At 39.1% G+C, this 18,589-nt stretch overlaps 1 long non-coding RNA gene across 2 annotated transcripts in view; it reads right to left on the reverse strand.

Moving 5' to 3' along the window:
• Positions 1 to 18,238, reverse strand: part of LOC119257263 (uncharacterized) — a 133,495-nt gene extending 115,257 nt beyond the window's left edge. For both annotated transcript variants that reach the window (XR_008553781.1, XR_005127985.2), the window contains exons 1-3: positions 18,198 to 18,238; positions 15,376 to 15,485; positions 1,120 to 1,950 (exon numbers count right to left, since the gene is read on the reverse strand). This is a non-coding gene — a long non-coding RNA (uncharacterized LOC119257263). The remainder of the gene's footprint in view (positions 1 to 1,119; positions 1,951 to 15,375; positions 15,486 to 18,197) is intronic.
• Positions 18,239 to 18,589: the final 351 nt, after the last annotated feature.

An 18,589-nucleotide genomic window follows, 5' to 3' on the forward strand; every position in this document is an offset into this window, starting at 1 on the left:
GCTTCATAGTGCTGGGACTTAACCCCTTGCACCACCAGGGAGGCCCAAGGTTAAATATTTTAGGAAGAATATGTTTACAAAAGCAAGAGTTGATGTAGTCACAATAGGAACAATGACTTTTTTTTTTTATCCCTACTTACTGACAACTGGCTATGTGCTATTGGATGAGTCATTTAAATTCTGAGGGCCTCCTTTTTCTGCATGAGTGAAAGACAGGATTAGCATCTAATCTCTTTCACTCTGTAATTGTAATGCACAGAAATGAGTGTGATTGCATTAGTCTTGCATGTATGGTAGATAACATTTCTGTACCCTTTCGTTATTCATCAGTACTCTACACCTATCCAAGAGCACCCAGAAAAGGGCAGGCAGTGCAAGATTATAAACCAAATTACAAAGAAATCTCAGGAGACTTTTCAAGTTCCTAGGCCCAATGAGATCTTAAAATATCAAGGCTCACAAGGACAAAACTTCAGCATGTAGAAGAAACTAGATTCTCTTTTTTGCATTGTCTGATTCAATTTAGGGATCATTTCTCAATCATATTTCCTTCCACAAAGTCCATATTTTCATTGCAATCACCCTATTAACTCCAATGTTCTATTCTCTCTTCTTTAAAAAACAATTGAAATTTTTCTGTGGAAAGTTGATTTTTCCTCACTGGAAAGATACTAAGTAACAGTATCTATTCTGCAAGGTCAGACTTGTGAAGAGCTCTGAGATGCATTCCCCAACTGGCAAAGGTCACATGTGCTAGGATTATATGTCATTCTGACTCCAAACACAACTTGTAACTCTCTATTTATCAATCTCTTCATAATCCTTTCAATATGATTATAGGTTGTATGAAATGGATTATAATGCAAGGAAAAGGGGAACGGGGTGGAGTTGGGGAGGGAGAAAACACAGAGAAAGAGACCTGGTACTTTTGATACTCATCTACTAGAAAAACAGCCATGAACTCTAAACAGACTTCCAAGATAATATGTAACAGAAAGAGGGCTTAGACACAATTTGTTGATGAAGTTTGAACATTTTGGAACATTTAGTTATAGCATTTATGAAATAACTATGAAGGAAATATCACTGTCTTGGTCAGACACAGAGAATGTTACATACCTCATGATCCTGTGACTTATTGCCGTATTTAATAGATCCAAAACCTTAGCAGCTCAAAGCACTGACTGAGGTTGCTCAGGGTATTCCTCTATGCATAGTTTGAAAAGAGAGTCCAAAGTGTCTTCATGCACATGCTGGCATCACCCAGGCAGGAATGTCTGGCAGGCTGGGCTCAGGTAGGCTGCAGTGCCTATGCTAGCCTCTCCAGCATGATGTAAGGTCTCAGGAAGCTGTACTTTTTACATGGCACAGTGATCTTAGAAAAAGTTTTCCAAGAATCTGAAAATGGAGCCTGCTAGTTTCTTAAGGGCTAGGCCAGACAACCGGTGCGATGTCACTGGTGCCATTTTCTCTATTGACCAAAGCAATCAGTCACACAATTTCCAGGAAATGACATATAAACAATCCCATCTTGCCCCACTTTAACCTCTTGATGGGAAGAGAAAAAAAAAATCTTAGACATCTTTAATGTGCCATATCTGGCAAGGTTCCCCCAAGGGATCACCCATATCAGCGGTTAGGCAAGTCATTATAGGTTGTTGAGACCTACCTACGAAAAGCACAAGAAGCCTGCCAGAAAGCAAGGTAGGGAAATATTGAAACTCATTCCAAGATGGATGTGAAGAGAAAGAAGCTTCAGCATAATCATTAATCATTGGTCTGTGGCTCTCATGCTGGAGAAAGGAACTCCTCTGAGTAGAGAAAGGACAACAAAGTTGGGTATGGATGATTGAGAAGGCAAGTGTGATACTATCAAATGTCAATAATATTGTCTTCTGATCCTACTGGTGAGGAAATTGGAGTCACAGTTCTTTTCAGAAGGTGAAGGCTCTGCAAAAGAGAAAGATTATACAAAGTAAGTAATAACCTTTAGAGATTTGTTAAAAATGAAAAAAAACTTTCCCACTTGGGAACTTTATCAAACAACTTTAATACACTCTAGGGAAACTAACAACTTTCACGTATTTCCCCCCTACATGTAGTGAATGTGTGTGAGCCACTGTGTGCCCTTTAAGACCAAAGCACTCATTCCCTTATCTGCTGGTACTGTGGGCTGGTAACTGATGGTTCTCAGCTGAGTTTGCCCCTGGGAATCACTCTACCCCTAAAAAGCTATGTTGTCTAGTGGGCAGCCCTCATTTAATTATCATCCCTTCTTTGGGGTCGGCTGATGGCTTTTTTGAAGACAACATTATAGTTAAATCCTCCCTCTGCACAATCTTGCCCCCTTTCCCCTCCATAAAAATAGAACTCATGGGCATTCTTGAGTTTTTTTCACACAACCTCCCTCTCAGAGTTCATTTCCTGGGAAATTCAAGCAAAAATACAAGTATAGCAGCTACTGAGGCACAATAATGATGAAAGAAGTTTGTGTCTACATTGGAAGTTTTGGGCATGACCTTGTGAGACTGAATCAGCCATGCAAAGTACCTCCTGGTTAGATTTCTGGACCTACTAAACATAGAGCTTCCATATGATACAGCAATTCCACTCCTAGGTATTTACCCAAAGGACACAGAAACATCAATTCTAAAGAGCACCTGCATTCCTATGTTTATAGCAGCACTGTTTACAATAGCTAAGCTTTGGAAACAACCTAAATGCCCAAAAATTGATGACTGGATCAAGAAGATGTGGTACATATACACCATGGAATATTACTCAGCATTCAAAAAAGATAAACACATGCAATTTGCAGCAACATGGATGGCGCAGGAAGGGATCATGCTCAGCGAAATCAGCCAAAAAGAAAAAGAAAAATACCGGATGGTCTCACTCATAGCAGGAATCTAGAAAACTTAAATAAGGGACCAGGAAAATGAATAACTATAAGAAAGTGAAAATCAGAATCAACAAAAAACTATGAAACAGAGACACTTTTTGGGGGGTGGGGGGCGGGAGGGGAGGGATTGGGGTCAAAATGGGGGGGGTTGCAATTGTATGGGGAATATAAAAATAAAATTTATTATTTAAAAAAAAAAAAAAAGAAAAGAAAATACGCTAAGTGAAAGAAGCCAGACACAAAAGGTCACATATTAATTACATTGATTCCATTTATAGGAAATGCCAGAATAGGCCAATTCACAGAGACAGAAAGCAAATAAGTGGCTGCTGGGGGCAAGAAGGAAGGGGAAAATGGAAAATAACTGCTTGGTGGATATGGTGTTTTCTTTTGGGTTGTTGACAATATTTTAGAACTAGAAGTAGGTGGTGTTGCACAATATTGTGATTGTACTAAAAGTACTTTTAGTAGTTAATTTTATGTTATATGAATTTCACCTCAATAAAAAATTAGAGCAAAAAAATAGATTTCTTGAACTAAGGACCTCTTAATATCTAACTAGATTAAATAATTATTTAGTTGTATATAAATTCTATCGCCTCTCATGCAAACATGTGGACATCCACTCTTTTACTCAGCTCATTTCATGACAGAAGAATCAGGTTTGGGCCTCCCTGGTGGCCTAGGAGTTAAGTCTCAGCTCTATCACCACAATGGCCTGGTTTAATCCCTGGCCAGGAAGCTAATCCACATACTGTGCATCAGACCTCTCCTGTCTCACCCTCTGCTCCCCTCAACAGTGTATTTAGTAAATCTGCCTGTTCTGTTCCCTACTCTGTCTGTGGTGAATCCTCTCACACACAACCCCCTCTCTGTACCTCTGGCCTACATCCCAGCTCCTCTAAGTAAAAATTAAAAAAAAAAAAAATGAAGTACCCTTCTTATTTAAAGAGAACTCCTCTAACTCCCTCCATTTTTTCTTCCAAGTTCTCACTTTTCCAAGTTTCCCTATCCTCTAAAAATTTTAATCTCCTCTTTCTACTCTGGTGCTGTTTTTCCAACCCTAAGAAACATGGTCCTGTTTTTCCCACCCTAAAAAATATTCAACCTTATACTGCTCTGTGCAATTCACTGCCTTCCTTTGTCTGTCAGACTTCTCAGAGTAGCCAACATTTGCCTTCTGTTTCAATTTGCCTCCCCAAGGTCACTGAAGATTCTATATGATCAAGTCTATATGATTCTATATTATTAAGATTCTATAAGATTCTATATGATTAAGGTCTTTATTGTAAAAGTGATTCCTAGGATTTCATTACCCATTTCTTTTGTTGATACTGTTATCCCTACCCACTCTTAAAACAGTCCCATTCCACAAGTTGCACAGTTTCTGCGTAATTGCAGTCACTCCTATGGTTTTAACAGCCAGTTAAAAGAAAATGATGTGTCTCTAATTATAGCTCTGACCTTGACTTCTCTCCAAAGCTTCAGGCACATAGACACAATTTCTTATTTACCATCTCTACCTAGGTACTGCATGGGAACCTCAGATCCATCTTGTCTAAAATAACAAATTAACTTTCATACAAATCTTCCTCCTTCTGTAGCACCATGGTCACCCAATTAGTTAGGCCAAAAAAATGAGGGTCACCTTTGAATCTCTGAATTCCTTTGCTATACACTCTGATTTAAATGTATTTGAGAAATCAACAGATTCTATTAATTGTACTTCTTAACTATTTCTCAGAATTGTAGATCCTAGTATCATCCACTTCCTGCTTAAAACACTCCAATGACTTTCCATTGCATTTGGCAAAAAATAAACATTCCAACACCCACATCATCTGTCCTCCCTCCTTTTGCACTCATATCCCCTGCAGCTTGGCCCCTCTGTTACTGAACTCTAGTCATATTGTGTCTCTGTTCCTCAAACATTCATGCAAGTTCATTCATATCTCTAGGTCATGCCAACTGAGTTTTCCCCTTCCTGAAAAGATTTTCTGCCAGTTCACTGTATGGCTGGCTCTTCCCTCATCCCCATTTTTCAACACAAAAGCCATTTCTAAGAGTTTAATCCTGGTCCACCACTTGCAACAAGAAGAGACCCTCTCTGACACATCACCACTTTTATTTTATGCAGAGCACTTATCATATTTCAATAATTTTATTTGTATATTTCCTCATTGTCTGTTTCCTTTAGTACAATAAGCCCTAAAAATTTGGGAAATACCGTATTTATTTAGCCTGAACTTGGCCCATCTTCCCTACAAGAATTTAATTATTATGAGAGCTGGGATTTTGTATATATCTTATACAGCCTACACTCCTCCCTCTCTGTCAGGTCCTGAGTTCTTCCCTTACCCTGCTGACTCAGTGCAGCATGGTTTATGCCTAATTTTAATTGAAATATGACAAAGAGTGAAACACACACATTAAAAAACAAAACAAACAAACAAACAAAACCTCTCATTCACCTGCAGAGAGGTGTCTGGAAGTCCCAGTTTTCTGGTGGTACTAAAAGTACCTCGGCCCTCACAATGATTACACCATATTCACATAAATGCTCTATGGGTCAACATTTACTAGGCACCTTTGTGTGCCTTTACTGTATTAAGGGTTGGGTGGTTTCTCTAGCAAATTCAGCATTCTCTCTAGCCCATAAAAGCTCACATTTTCTTTTTTTAAAATCAGGGAAGGCACACAAGCAACTGAAATTGTGGAATCAAATATCTTACATTATCTGAGATGGTTCCAATTGCTGTATCATGTGTCCTGGTTTGTGATTCAGAATATCTTGACCTTGTAACTATAAATTTATCATGACCATTACCACCAACAGTTTGTTCTTTGGGAACATAAAGCCAATTAAGTCTGCTGGTTTTCAAAGGAAACTTCACAACAGATCTATTACTTGGATACTGATATAACTGTAGGATTTTTCCAAACAGAGAAGATGGGGAACAGTATTCAAAGCAAGGAGAAAAATATGAGCAAATGTACAGATGGGTGGATCATCAAGTACACAGGAAGAGAGAGAAAAATAAGCTCACAAAGGTGAATGGCTACAAAATGATCAGAGCTCTGTGGTGGAGAATCTTGAATGTCATAATAAGAATTGCTAATTTTATTTTCCCCTCCAATTCATTTATTTTCCCCTCTTAGATCATACCTATATTGAACTGACTACATACGAACTACATGAAAAACCCACTTAAAATGTTTACTTCCGGGAGTTAGACTTGGAAAACATGATTCAGACCATTTGTAATGGGTCCTTAGAATCTTGTTGAGAAATTCAAAGTATGAGTTCAAGTTGGGAACCATGATTGTAGGGATTAGAGGAAGCCCCACTTAGTCTTGCTCTCCTGGCATTTATCAAGATCTAATCATGATTGCTTTAGCATTTGAAAGCTTCAGGATAGAACAGGAAGTAGACTGGATACTCCATCCATCAGAGAGTGGGTTCTGGGCTTAGTTTTTCTGTAACTATCCATTGCACTCTGTGCTAGGGCACTCACTGTCCATTGGGTCTCCAACTGCTCCCACCCTCTCCATGTGTCCAGTGCATACAACAGGGTTTCTGTCTCAATGTCCACATCAGCAATCATGGTTTGCACTAAGCTTCTAGCATCTTAAAGAACCTGAGTTACTTGGTTGGGGTCTTATAATCTACTTAGTCCTTACATTCCTCTTTACATGATGCTCTACTGTTAGTGAAGATTTTACTCTAAAGCAGAGAGAACCCCAGACATGGGTCCTCACTAGAATCATCAGAGTGGCATCAAATAAAGGTTTTAGTGGGAGGAGATCAGGTCTATATTTCAGGAGGACGGATTCCAAAACATAAAGGAGGGACATTTAGTAGGCTGTTGCAGTAGTTTAGAGGAGAGATACATGGGAGAAGTATGCAAGCAATGGTTGAGAACATGGGGGAGAGGGGACTAAGAAGTTAGTCACAAATTAAGGGAAGAGAGAACAAAAGCAAAGATGAGATCAACCTGAGGGGCGGAGCAACATGGCGGCGAGGAGACGCTGCGAGTAAGATCTCCCATTAAAAAAAGTTAATAGGGAGGAAAAGCGGCAGGTCCCAGTGAGAACTGAGTCAGGGAAGATAAACGGATGACTCCAGCAAACTGCCCGAAGAAGAGAGTTGCCATAAAAGAGGACGAGAAGGGAGGGAAGCGCAGAACCCTGCTCCCCTCCCCCGCCCACAGAGGCGGCACTCTCCGACCGGCAGAGACGAGGGAAACAACAAACCAAAACGCCCAACAAGAAAAACGGATGCAGCAAGTGGGACTGTGAGTGGAAAGGAACTATTTCAGCCACCACACCCCGTGAACGGGAGCTGAGGCGAACCCTGCAGGATCCGCCACGGAGGTGAGCTCCAGGCGCCAGTAAAGAGAGCCCCGCCCACCAGGAGGAGCCCAGCACCAGCACACAGCCCCAGCCGCCCGGTAAGCTTGCGCGAAAGCGGCGCTCGGATTGCAGCTGCCCAGGGCCCTGCGCCTGCGACCTAGGCTTGCGGGGAGACGGTGGAGGCCCTCCCTGAGTGAGCAGGAACAAGGCGCCCAGGCAGGGGAGCGGGATTCAAAAGGCGCCATTCCCACGCCACTGATCTGGGCTACAGCCCGCGTCCTGGAACTGAGGGCTTTGGAACTGAGACCCGGGCGGAGGCCCTCCCTGAGTGAGCAGGAACAAGGCGCCCAGGCAGGGGAGCGGGATTCAAAAGGCGCCATTCCCGCGCCACTGATCTGGGCTACAGCCCGCGTCCTGGAACTGAGGGCTTTGGAACTGAGACCCGGGGCACGAAATTAGGGGCGTGGGTTCCCCACGACGGTGGGGCACAAGGCAGACACAGCACCCCAAAGCCGTTGAGGTGTACCCTACCATCCCCGCTCTGCTCCCTGTCCCACGGGGTGGAAAATCAGCTCCCCAAGGGCTCTAGGAGAGATCTCTGGTGCCACCTAGCGACTTGACCCCAGCACAGGCTACTGAAGGAGCTAGTGGCCAGCTGGGGAGTTAGCCCACACCGGGCCCCTTCTGAACAAGTAGTCTGAGCCCACAGGGAGAGCGAGCACCCACAGCCGGGGCAGACCAGGCGCGCAGAATAGTGTGCCTGAGACCAGAAGCGCAGGGAGTGTGTCCCACATCACCATTTTAGAACAGGGACATTTCTTCAGTAAAGACTACCTGCAGAAGGCTTCCTCAGGAGCCAGAGGTGAGCGGGGGAAGTTCGCCCACGCCAGACCCCCTCTGGCCTGCAGTCCAAGCCCAGAGGGGAGCAGGAACCCACCGCCGGGGCAGACCAGGCGCACAGGGGAGTGTGTCCCCACATCGGCATTTTAGAACAGGGACCTTTCTCCAGTAAAGGCTGCTTGAAACTGACAGATGACTCCTGGAAGAACCAGAGGGGAACAGAGAAGCCCACCCAAGATGCCGGCAAGTCCCAACAACACAGTGTCCCAACGCATACGGCAAATTAGAAAACAGACAGTAGGGAGGAGAAGAACCACACGCAACCTAGCAACTCTCCAGAGAAAAGCACACCACAAAAAGAAAGCCAGCCCCCAGATTGCAACGACAATAACTTGGAAGAATTTCTGAGCCTTCCAGAAAGAGAATTTAAAATTGCCGTGATTAAAAAACTGACAGAAGTCATAAAGGAAAACAATGATAAGGGAAAAATAATCAACGATCAGAAGAATGCAATTGAGTCCCTAGAGAGGGAAACAATGGTCAGAAGAAAGAAATTGAGTCCCTAAAGAGGGAAGTAAAAGAAATGCAGGAGATCAAAGAATTAATGGAAGAACTAAAGAATTCTGGGAAAAGCAATGAAAGCAGAATAGATGAAATGGAAAACGAATAAGTAATCTTGAAGACACAGAAATAAAAAGAACCAAAACAGAGAAGGAAAGAGAAGTACGAAGGAAAAAGAACGAAGAAAGACTTCGGGAACTATCGGACTCCATGAGGAAAGGAAATATAAGAGTTATAGGAATACCAGAAGGAGAGGAGAGAGATGTAGGAACAGAGAAAATATTCAAAGAGATAATGGAAGAGAACTTCCCAAATGTGAAGAAGGAGCTGAAAATTGATATACAAGAAGCAAGAAGAACACCAAACTTCCACGACGAAAGGAAAAATACAGCAAGACACATAATAGTAAAGCTCCCAAGACTCCAGGACAAGGAAAAAATAATGAAGCTGGCAAGAGGGAAGAAACAGATAACATTCAAAGGAAAACCAATCAGGCTGACATCAGACTTCTCCGAAGAAACACTACGGGCAAGGAGAGAGTGGAGGGACATAGTCAACAGACTCCAAGAAAACAGATGCCAACCAAGAATACTCTATCCCGCAAAGCTCTCCTTCCTCTTTGAAGAAAGAATATGGACCTTCCCAGACAAACAGAAACTCCGGAATTTCATTGCAACTAAACCCCCACTCCAAAAAATACTACAAGGAGTTCTAAAGCCAGAACCTCAGAGCGACGAATAACAATGAAAGAAGGCCAAAAAAAAAAAAAAAAAAAGTTATTAAAAGAATAAATAAATAAAATCAAAGGAAAGACAAACACAATGGCAAATACAGATGTTAACATATCAATATTAACTCTAAATGTAAATGGACTAAAACTCTTCAATAAAAAGACACAGAGTTGCAGCCTGGATTAAGAAACAAAACCCAACCTTTTGCTGTCTCCAGGAAACACATTTAGCTACAAAAGATAAAAATAGGCTCAAAGTTAAAGGATGGAAAACAATCCTACAAGCAAATGGACCAAAAAAGAAAGCAGGAACAGCTATACTTATATCAGATAAAACAGATTTCAAACTCAAAAAGATAAAAAGAGACCCCAATGGTCACTACATTATGATCAAGGGGACAATACTTCAAGAAGAAATAACACTCATTAACATATACTCACCAAACGAAGGAGCACCAAAATATATCAGACAACTGTTGTCCTCTCTGAAAACAGACATCAGAGAAAACACATACGTAGTGGGAGACTTCAACACACCACTATCAACAATGGATAGATCAACAAGACAAAAAATAAGTAAAGAAACCAAAGCTCTAAATAAAGACCTAGAGCAATTGGGCTTAACAGACATCTATAGAACACTAAACCCCAAAAAAAACGGAGTACACATTTTTCTCAAGCGCACACGGATCATTCTCCAGGATCGATCACATACTGGGGCACAAGACAAACATCAACAGATACACCAAGATTGAAATCATATCAACCATCTTTTCTGACCATGAAGGCATCAAACTAGAAATAAACCATAAAAAGAAGGCAAGGAACTTTCCTACCTCATGGAGATTAAAAAACCACACTACTGGAAGACCATTGGACTAATGAGGAGATCAAAGAAGAAATTAAAAAATTTTTTGAATTGAACGACAAGGAGGACACCAATATCCTAAATGTATGGGATGCAGCAAAAGCAGTAATAACAGGAAAATATATAGCAATAGAAGCTCACATCAAGAAACAAGAAAGAACGCAAAGAAACAACCTAATCTCGAAGCTCAAAGATCTAGAAAAAGAACAACAAGAAAACCCCAAAACCAGTAGAAGAAAAGAAATAATAAAAACCAAAGCAGAAATAAATGAAATTGAAACTAAAAAAAACAATCCAAAAGATCAATGAAACCAAGAGCTGGTTCTTTGAAAAAATCAATAAAATAGACAAACCCTAGCCAGGCTCACAAAGGAAAAAGGGAGAAAGAAAGCACAAATAAACAGGATCATCAATGAAAGAGGAGAAATCACAACGGACACAGCAGAAATCAAAAGAATAATCAGTAACTACTATGAACAGTTATATGGAAACAAGTTTAACAATCTAGAGGAGATGGACAAATTCCTACAACTCTACAATCACCCAAAGCTAGATAAAGAAGAAATAGAACACCTAAACAGACCAATTACAATTAGCGAAATTGAAATGGTAATCAAAAACCTCCCCAAAAACAAAAGCCCAGGACCTGATGGATTTACAAATGAATTCTACCAAACATTCAGAGACGAATTAGTGCCTATCCTTCACAAACTCTTCCAAAAAATTGAGAAGGAAGGGACAATACCAAACACGTTCTATGAAGCCAACATTACACTAATACCAAAACCGAACAAGGACAACACAAAAAAGGAAAACTACAGGCCAATCTCCCTAATGAACACTGATGCAAAAATCCTCAATAAAATTTTAGCTATCAGAATCCAACAATGTATCCATAAGATAATTCACCACGACCAAGTTGGATTCATTCCAGGGGCACAAGGATGGTTTAACATCCGAAAATCAATCAACGTTATCCAACACATCAACAAAAAGAAATATAAAAAACCATATGATAATATCAATAGATGCTGAGAAAGCTTTCGACAAAGTGCAACACCCATTCATGATAAAAGCCCTGAAGTTCTTGGGATACAAGGAACATACCTCAACATCATAAAGGCCATCTATGACAAGCCAACAGCCAGTATCATTCTCAATGGTGAAAAGCTGAAAGCAATTCCATTAAGATCTGGAACAAGACAAGGATGTCCACTCTCACCATTGCTTTTCAATATAATACTGGAAGTCCTAGCCAGGGCAATAAGACAAGAGAAAGACATCCAAGGAATCCAAATAGGAAAAGAAGAAGTCAAACTATCACTATTTGCAGACGATATGATATTATACATAGAGAACCCCAAAAACTCCACAGAAAAGCTAATTCAACTCATCAATCAGTTCAGTAAAGTGGCAGGATACAAAATCAACACGCAAAAGTCAGTAGCCTTCCTATACACAAACAATAAATCTGAAGAAGAAGAAATCGAAAGGACCATCCCTTTTGTTATTGAAACAAAAAAAAAATCAAATATTTGGAATAAATCTAACAAAAGAGGTAAAGGACCTATACAAAGAAAACTATAAAACACTGTTAAAAGAAATAGAAGAAGACACAAAGAAATGGAGAGACATCCCCTGCTCATGGATTGGAAGAATAAACATTATTAAAATGGCCATCCTTCCAAAAGCAATATACAGATTCAATGCTATTCCAATCAAAATTTCAATGTCATTCTTCAAAGAAATAGAAAAATTATTGATGAAATTCATATGGAATCACAAAAAACCCCGAATAGCCAAAGCTCTCCTGAAAAAAAAGAAGGGAATGGAGGCATCAGACTCCCAGACTTCAAACTATACTACAAAGCCATAATCATCAAAACTGCATGGTATTGGAACAAGAACAGACATACAGACCAATGGAATCGAATAGAAAATCCAGAAATAAACCCACAGATTTATGGTCAACTAATCTTTGACAAAGGAGCAAAGACTATGCATTGGAGCAAAGAAAGTTTGTTCAATAAATGGTGCTGGGAAAACTGGGTCGCTACATGCAAAAGAATGAAGCTTGACCACCACCTCACACCATACACAAAAATCAACTCAAAATGGATTAAAGAACTAGACATAAGACCTGAAACCATAAAATATATAGAAGGAAATATAGGCGAAACACTACGTGATTTGCACATCAAAGACATCTTTACAGACACATCACTCAAAGCAGTGATAGTGAAGGCAAAGATAAACAGCTGGGACTATATCAAATTAAAGAGCTTTTGCACAGCAAAAGAGACAATAACAAAAACAAAGAGAAACCCCACCAACTGGGAGAACATTTTTGCACCCAACACTAATGATAAAGGACTGATCACAAAAATCTGCAAAGAGCTGATGAGACTCAACAACAACAAAGAAAATAATCCAGTCAAAAAATGGGCAGAAGAGCTTAAAAGAAACTTCTCTGAAGAGGAAATGCAAATGGCCAACAGGCATATGAAAAAATGTTCAACATCACTTGTCATCAGGGAAATGCAAATCAAAACTACCATGAGATACCATCTTACACCAGTGAGAATGGCACATATTAAAAAAACTAGCAACAACAAATGTTGGCGAGGGTGTGGAGAAAAAGGAACTCTTCTGCACTGTTGGTGGGAGTGCAAACTGGTCCAACCACTGTGGAAAGCTGTGTGGAGATTTCTGGACCTACTAAACATAGAGCTTCCATATGACCCAGCAATTCCACTCCTAGGTATTTACCCAAAGGACACAGAAACATCAATTCCAAAGAACACCTGCACCCCTATGTTTATAGCAGCACTGTTTACAATAGCTAAGCTTTGGAAACAACCCAAATGCCCAAAAATAGATGACTGGATCAAGAAGATGTGGTACATATATACCATGGAATATTACTCAGCATTCAAAAAAGATAAACACATGCAATTTGCTGCAACATGGATGGCGCAGGAAGGGATCATGCTCAGCGAAATAAGCCAAAAAGAAAAAGAAAAATACCGGATGGTCTCACTCATAGCAGGAATCTAGAAAACTTAAATAATGGACCAGGAAAATGAAAAACTATAAGAAAGTGAAAATCAAAATCAACAAAAAACTATGAACCAGAGACACTTTTAGGGGGGGGGGGGGGGGAGGGGAGGGATTGGGGTCAGAATGGGGGGCGGCAATTGTATGGGGAATATAACAATAAAATTTATAAAAAAAAAAAAAAAAAAAAAAAAAAAAAAGATGAGATCAACCTTTCTAAATTTCTGAAGTGATGTCTTGACTGGATAGCTATTTGCTTTTGTAGCACTAATTACCTGTTTTTAAAGTTCAAGTTTTCACTGCCTTGGAGAAGCACCACTATTAAATGATGTCATAGTTAGTTGCATCCATTTATAAAAACAAACAAACAAAACACTATAAGAACCACAGCTCTGAAAGTCTTTTCTCCTGACTTGAACTAATTTTCTCTACCACAAATATCAGAAGTGCCTGGAAATGTACAAAACAGTCATTTTCAATCACTAAAAGTGGTGTTATTATTCCAACTCCCAAAGTAAGCCCTTGAAATGTTATTGCAGAAAAATAAAAAACATAGTTTGTCTTAGAGATGAGATTCTATACGCATTTAAGATGGTTAATCTGCAAATAAAAATTTATAGCAAATCACTCATATATTTTTGTTTCCTTTTTATATACGAGTATCTCAGCTTTATTTAACAATTTTATTCCTAACTAATTTGAACAAATGTATATAGCTTGGAGATTTTTTCTGGTAAAAATAATGCAAAATAATACTTTGATTCTATAATGTTTATTTTTCCTCCAATTGAGGGATGTAAAAATTAAATTAACTTTCAGACCTTAGGAATGTCATTCAGTTTATAACTACTGTCCTTAAAAAACACTCTACTGTTCAAATGATGTCCAACTGTCACATGTTGTTTCCTTGAAAGATTATAGATGTTTTCTTCACTCTGCTTGAAGTCACTAAGTAGAATCAGTAGTGAAAGTAAGCAATTTGCTGATGTGAGATTCTTCATTCCTAATTTGGCTAACGCCTACCTCTAAATTAGAATGCAACAAAACCCAGAGGTTTCTCTTTTAAAGAAAACTTGAATCAAATGCTGAGCCCACAAGTTCCAGAAGGTAGATCTGCCAGACACAACCACTGGAGACAACTCATGAACCTGTACACCAAAGCAACTCTTCCTAGAACAGGAATTTTACTTTTCCTGGCTTTCTTCTTTCAACAAATAATGGGATGGTTGCCAAACTCCATTACTCTTTGGTTCCACAAGCACTTTCCTACTGTGGAAGAAGCTTTAGCAACTTGCACTATGAAATTATTTTCCTGTTTGGAGTATACAAAGTAAAATAAGCCAGAGGGAGAAAGACAAATACTGGATCATGTGACTCACATGTGGAATATCGAGAAACAAAACAAAAGGAACTGGCAAAACTCAACCAAAACAAAGCTTAGAAATATAACTGCAGAATTGAGGGTACTAAAGGAGGAGATTGGGGGTAGGAACAAAGTAGGAGGAAGCAAATTTATATGATAAAGGGATGTGGGTGCTCTGGTGGTGGGTGGGGTACAGGGGTGTGCACTTATTCCCAAAGTTATACACAGTGCTATAAACCAATTACCTCAATAATAAAAACATAAATAAAATAACAAAACAAAAAGATTCCATATATAAGGGGGGGAAAGAGATTATTTTCCTCCTTGATGAGTTCATTTTGGACTTGTATGTTCAGGAAGAAGGAACAACTTCTCTTCTCAAACAGCAGAAGAATAATTGCTTATGAATAAGAATGCCTCTGGCCAGAGGCAGGTCGTTGCCAGTTCCCTCCTTAGTATCATGTAACTGCCAAGTAACAATTGGTAAACTGCTCCGGGGAATTTTCCACACTCCAGATTACACTGGGCAAAGTTCTTTGTTGAGATAAACCAGAGGAAGAGGAAAGGCAAAAAAAAAAAAAAAGACCAGCAGGTGTGGCCTAATTCACTGCTGTCCAGACTGACAAAGCAGTGAAAACCTCCTACACCTGCATGTTAGAACAAAACTCAAGTGCAGCAGGAATTTGGAATAGCCAACTTACCAGCAATGAGTTTAAAACTGCCTTAACCCAAGTTGCAAAGAAAGTCAGCAGAGGCTAAAACTTGTCGGAAGCTTGAGGACTGATCTCTCCCTTCTTTGGTTTCTCCCCAGCTGGGATTTAAGAATAGAGATGAGGAGACCATGACCTGAACCCAGAGTTCTCAGTAAATTCAAGAAAAAATACTTTTATGGAGCAAAACTAAACTTAGGTCTCAAATAAAGAATATTCTCACTTTTAGTAAAAAACCTATGTACTTAGCAAACAGAGCAAATCCAGCTATATTTTTCCCCATGAAGAAAAGGGAGCGAGGATGCAAAAAAGCCCAAAGCTTCTACACCCCTGGCCTGAAAGAGCCACACCAGAGTTGCAGGCCTTCCCTAAGGGCAAACAGTAACTCCCCAGGAAGCTTGAATATTGTAACTGAAGCTTGGAAATGTTACATCACTCACTCAAGGCCAAATGACAAATATAAGGTAGAGCCTGAATTCAAATCAGCATGGCCATACTTCAAATCTGAAACTTGTTCCTAGTCCTAGTGGTTTCCGAACACTAGTCCCTGGGCTAGCCTGGCCAGTACTAAGAACCACATGGTGGTTTTCAAAATATCTGGACCACAGATGCAGAAAACCTAATCCATAGATCTGGAATGAGGTCTGGGAAACTAAGTTTTTTGTTTTTTGTTTTTTAAATCTCCTTGATGTTTTTCTGCGGTTAGACTTGAGCACCATTGTAGTAAAAACAAACAAGAAAACCCCTTCTAAGCTTTTATTTCAGCAATTAATTGATTTCGTGGAAATCTTCGCTCATTTCCCAAGTCAAAATACAATGCATCTGATACTGTTAGGGAATCTATCTGATGCTTCTACAAACCATGAAATGTATTTTTGAAATATTTAAAGTTCCAGTGGTCCTTTAGAAAATGTGCTTCAGTTGGGACTTAGAGCATGCTTTTTAATGTCCAGAAAATAAGAGCGTATCTTTGCAGCTAATTCTTAACCTACAAATGTCCTGCTACGAAACCACAGTTTTCTGCAGGGCTTAAGATTTTCCTTCCTTCTTGGTATCAATGCTACTGGTGCTTAGGACAAAGCACCTACCTTAATTATTTTTTGAGTTATTGAGCCTTTGGAGCTGTACATATTTTAGACATGGGCTAAGCATATATTTCAGCCAACTTTCTAAAATACACTTTTTCCTAAGAAACTTTTTATATTTTTCTTCTTGCTAAGGATTCTATTCAGTATCTCTAGGGACCTGAGGTGCAGCTTTTTATATCCTTATACACTCCAATTGCAGGTTATTTTTGTGTCCCTATATCCAGGTCTTAAAGTTTTATTTCTCTTTTTTTGTCACACCTTTTCAATGACAATATCCACAGCTAGACTAAAATGGGGTTCATAGCTTTATGGTCCAGAGAAGAAATCTAGCCTGACACCTGTTTTTGTACATAACATTTTATCAGAACACAATCAGATCCATTCATTTGCTTGTCCATAGCTACTTTCATGCAACAGTGGCAAAACTGAATAGGCAGAAGTAGGCAGAGACCACACCCCTGCAAAGCCCTTTCCATAAAAAAAGTTTGCTGATTTCTGAACTAAAGGAACATTCCCTGTGATAATATTTGTAAATTTTCATTGAATAGAGAAACACCATGTGTACTTCCAGGAAAACTCCAAAACACATAGCTGTGGGAATTTTTTTTTTTTTTAGCTGTGGGAATTTTATCATTTGCCTTTTTTAAAATTTTAATCCTTAGCTTTAGGGTACAGCATGTATGTATATATCCTTTTTTTTAACCCTCATGTTCAGATTTCACTAGTTATTAAAGAGGCAATAGTAAAACCTAAAAATGATAATGTTATCATTAAAATGCATTATTGATGTAAAATGAATCACCTAGTTATTTGTATGAGAAGAGGGGGTACAGAGAAGATTATTTGGATCTCTACTAATTTGCTTTAACGCCACTTAATCTTTCCTCCATCTGCTGAAATGAATTCCAATTTTACCAACTTGTACCTTGTATTGCTGATAACAAAAGGAGACAATCCCTTCTTTCAATTTTCCCCAGTCTATCTTGATAATTTATAGTGGTACAAACTACATATCTAATAAAATATGCTGGAAATAAATTTTTAAGAATTCATTTCTTTCTATGAAAATAAGCAATGTGCCTTGAAAACCTCATTACTCTTTTCAAATCCCACGAATGTTGCGAAAGAAAATCATTTGGATTTGATATTTAATGATTGCAGAAAACAACTGTCTTATACTTGAAATCTGCACATTGTCTTTGTGTTCACACTACCTGTCAAGTTTCTGATATTCAAAAGTACGAGCACGCCCTCTTGCGGTGTGTTTCAGGTATTGTTCTTTTCTACTGCAATAATTTAGCAGTTTGGTACGTCCGCATTATATTTTATGTAACTCAATTTACAAGAGACCATTCCATCTTACATTTCATCTGTGACTGATTCAAATAGAACACTAATCAATGATATGTGGGGATTTGCAAAGTTAGCTGCTAAAATTACTCTGAGCTGTAATGAAATATGATTATCACTGGTTGACACCCACCCAGAGTTCCCAACAGTAATAAATCTACCACTCATTTGTATTCCATAGGACTATTTTGTAGAGAAACAACCATAAAGTCTAATATCATCTCATTCTTCTATATTGTAATAAAGACATCTACGTACTTTGCTTTCCAATTTGAGGATGTAGCTATATACGTAAGTGTAAATAATTTTATCAAAGGGCACAAGAAATTCTCCTACATAGAAGGATGAAAAGGTTTTTATGAAAGTCAAACCTACATCTTAGCTTCTAGCTTCCTCTGTTCAAGGAGAGACTTGGACACCTGTTCTGGCCACTTGACATTGTGACTTCATTGCTTGAGGCTCTAGGGCACATCTGAAGGATCCTCTGAATTGTATTTTGGAATTTGTTAAGAATAAATACCCATAATATTTCCTGTGAACTTCTTGGGATTTGTTTGTTTTAAAATATATAAAAGTCCCTCCACTTACTAGCCTGACTGAAATCCCTTGGACAAGTTACTTTAATGTTCTTAGTATTAATTCCTCATTTGTAAAACGGAGAGATAATGACAGTCTCATATCTACTGTGAAGATTAAATACAAAATGAGAGTTAAAGTACATAGCTTTGGACTGGACACATAGGAAGAATTTAACAAATGTTACAATT

Source organism: Talpa occidentalis, unplaced genomic scaffold (assembly GCF_014898055.3).
Source record: "Talpa occidentalis isolate TD23 unplaced genomic scaffold, MPIMG_talOcc4v2.1 talOcc4.4, whole genome shotgun sequence".
Classification (NCBI taxonomy): domain Eukaryota; kingdom Metazoa; phylum Chordata; class Mammalia; order Eulipotyphla; family Talpidae; genus Talpa; species Talpa occidentalis.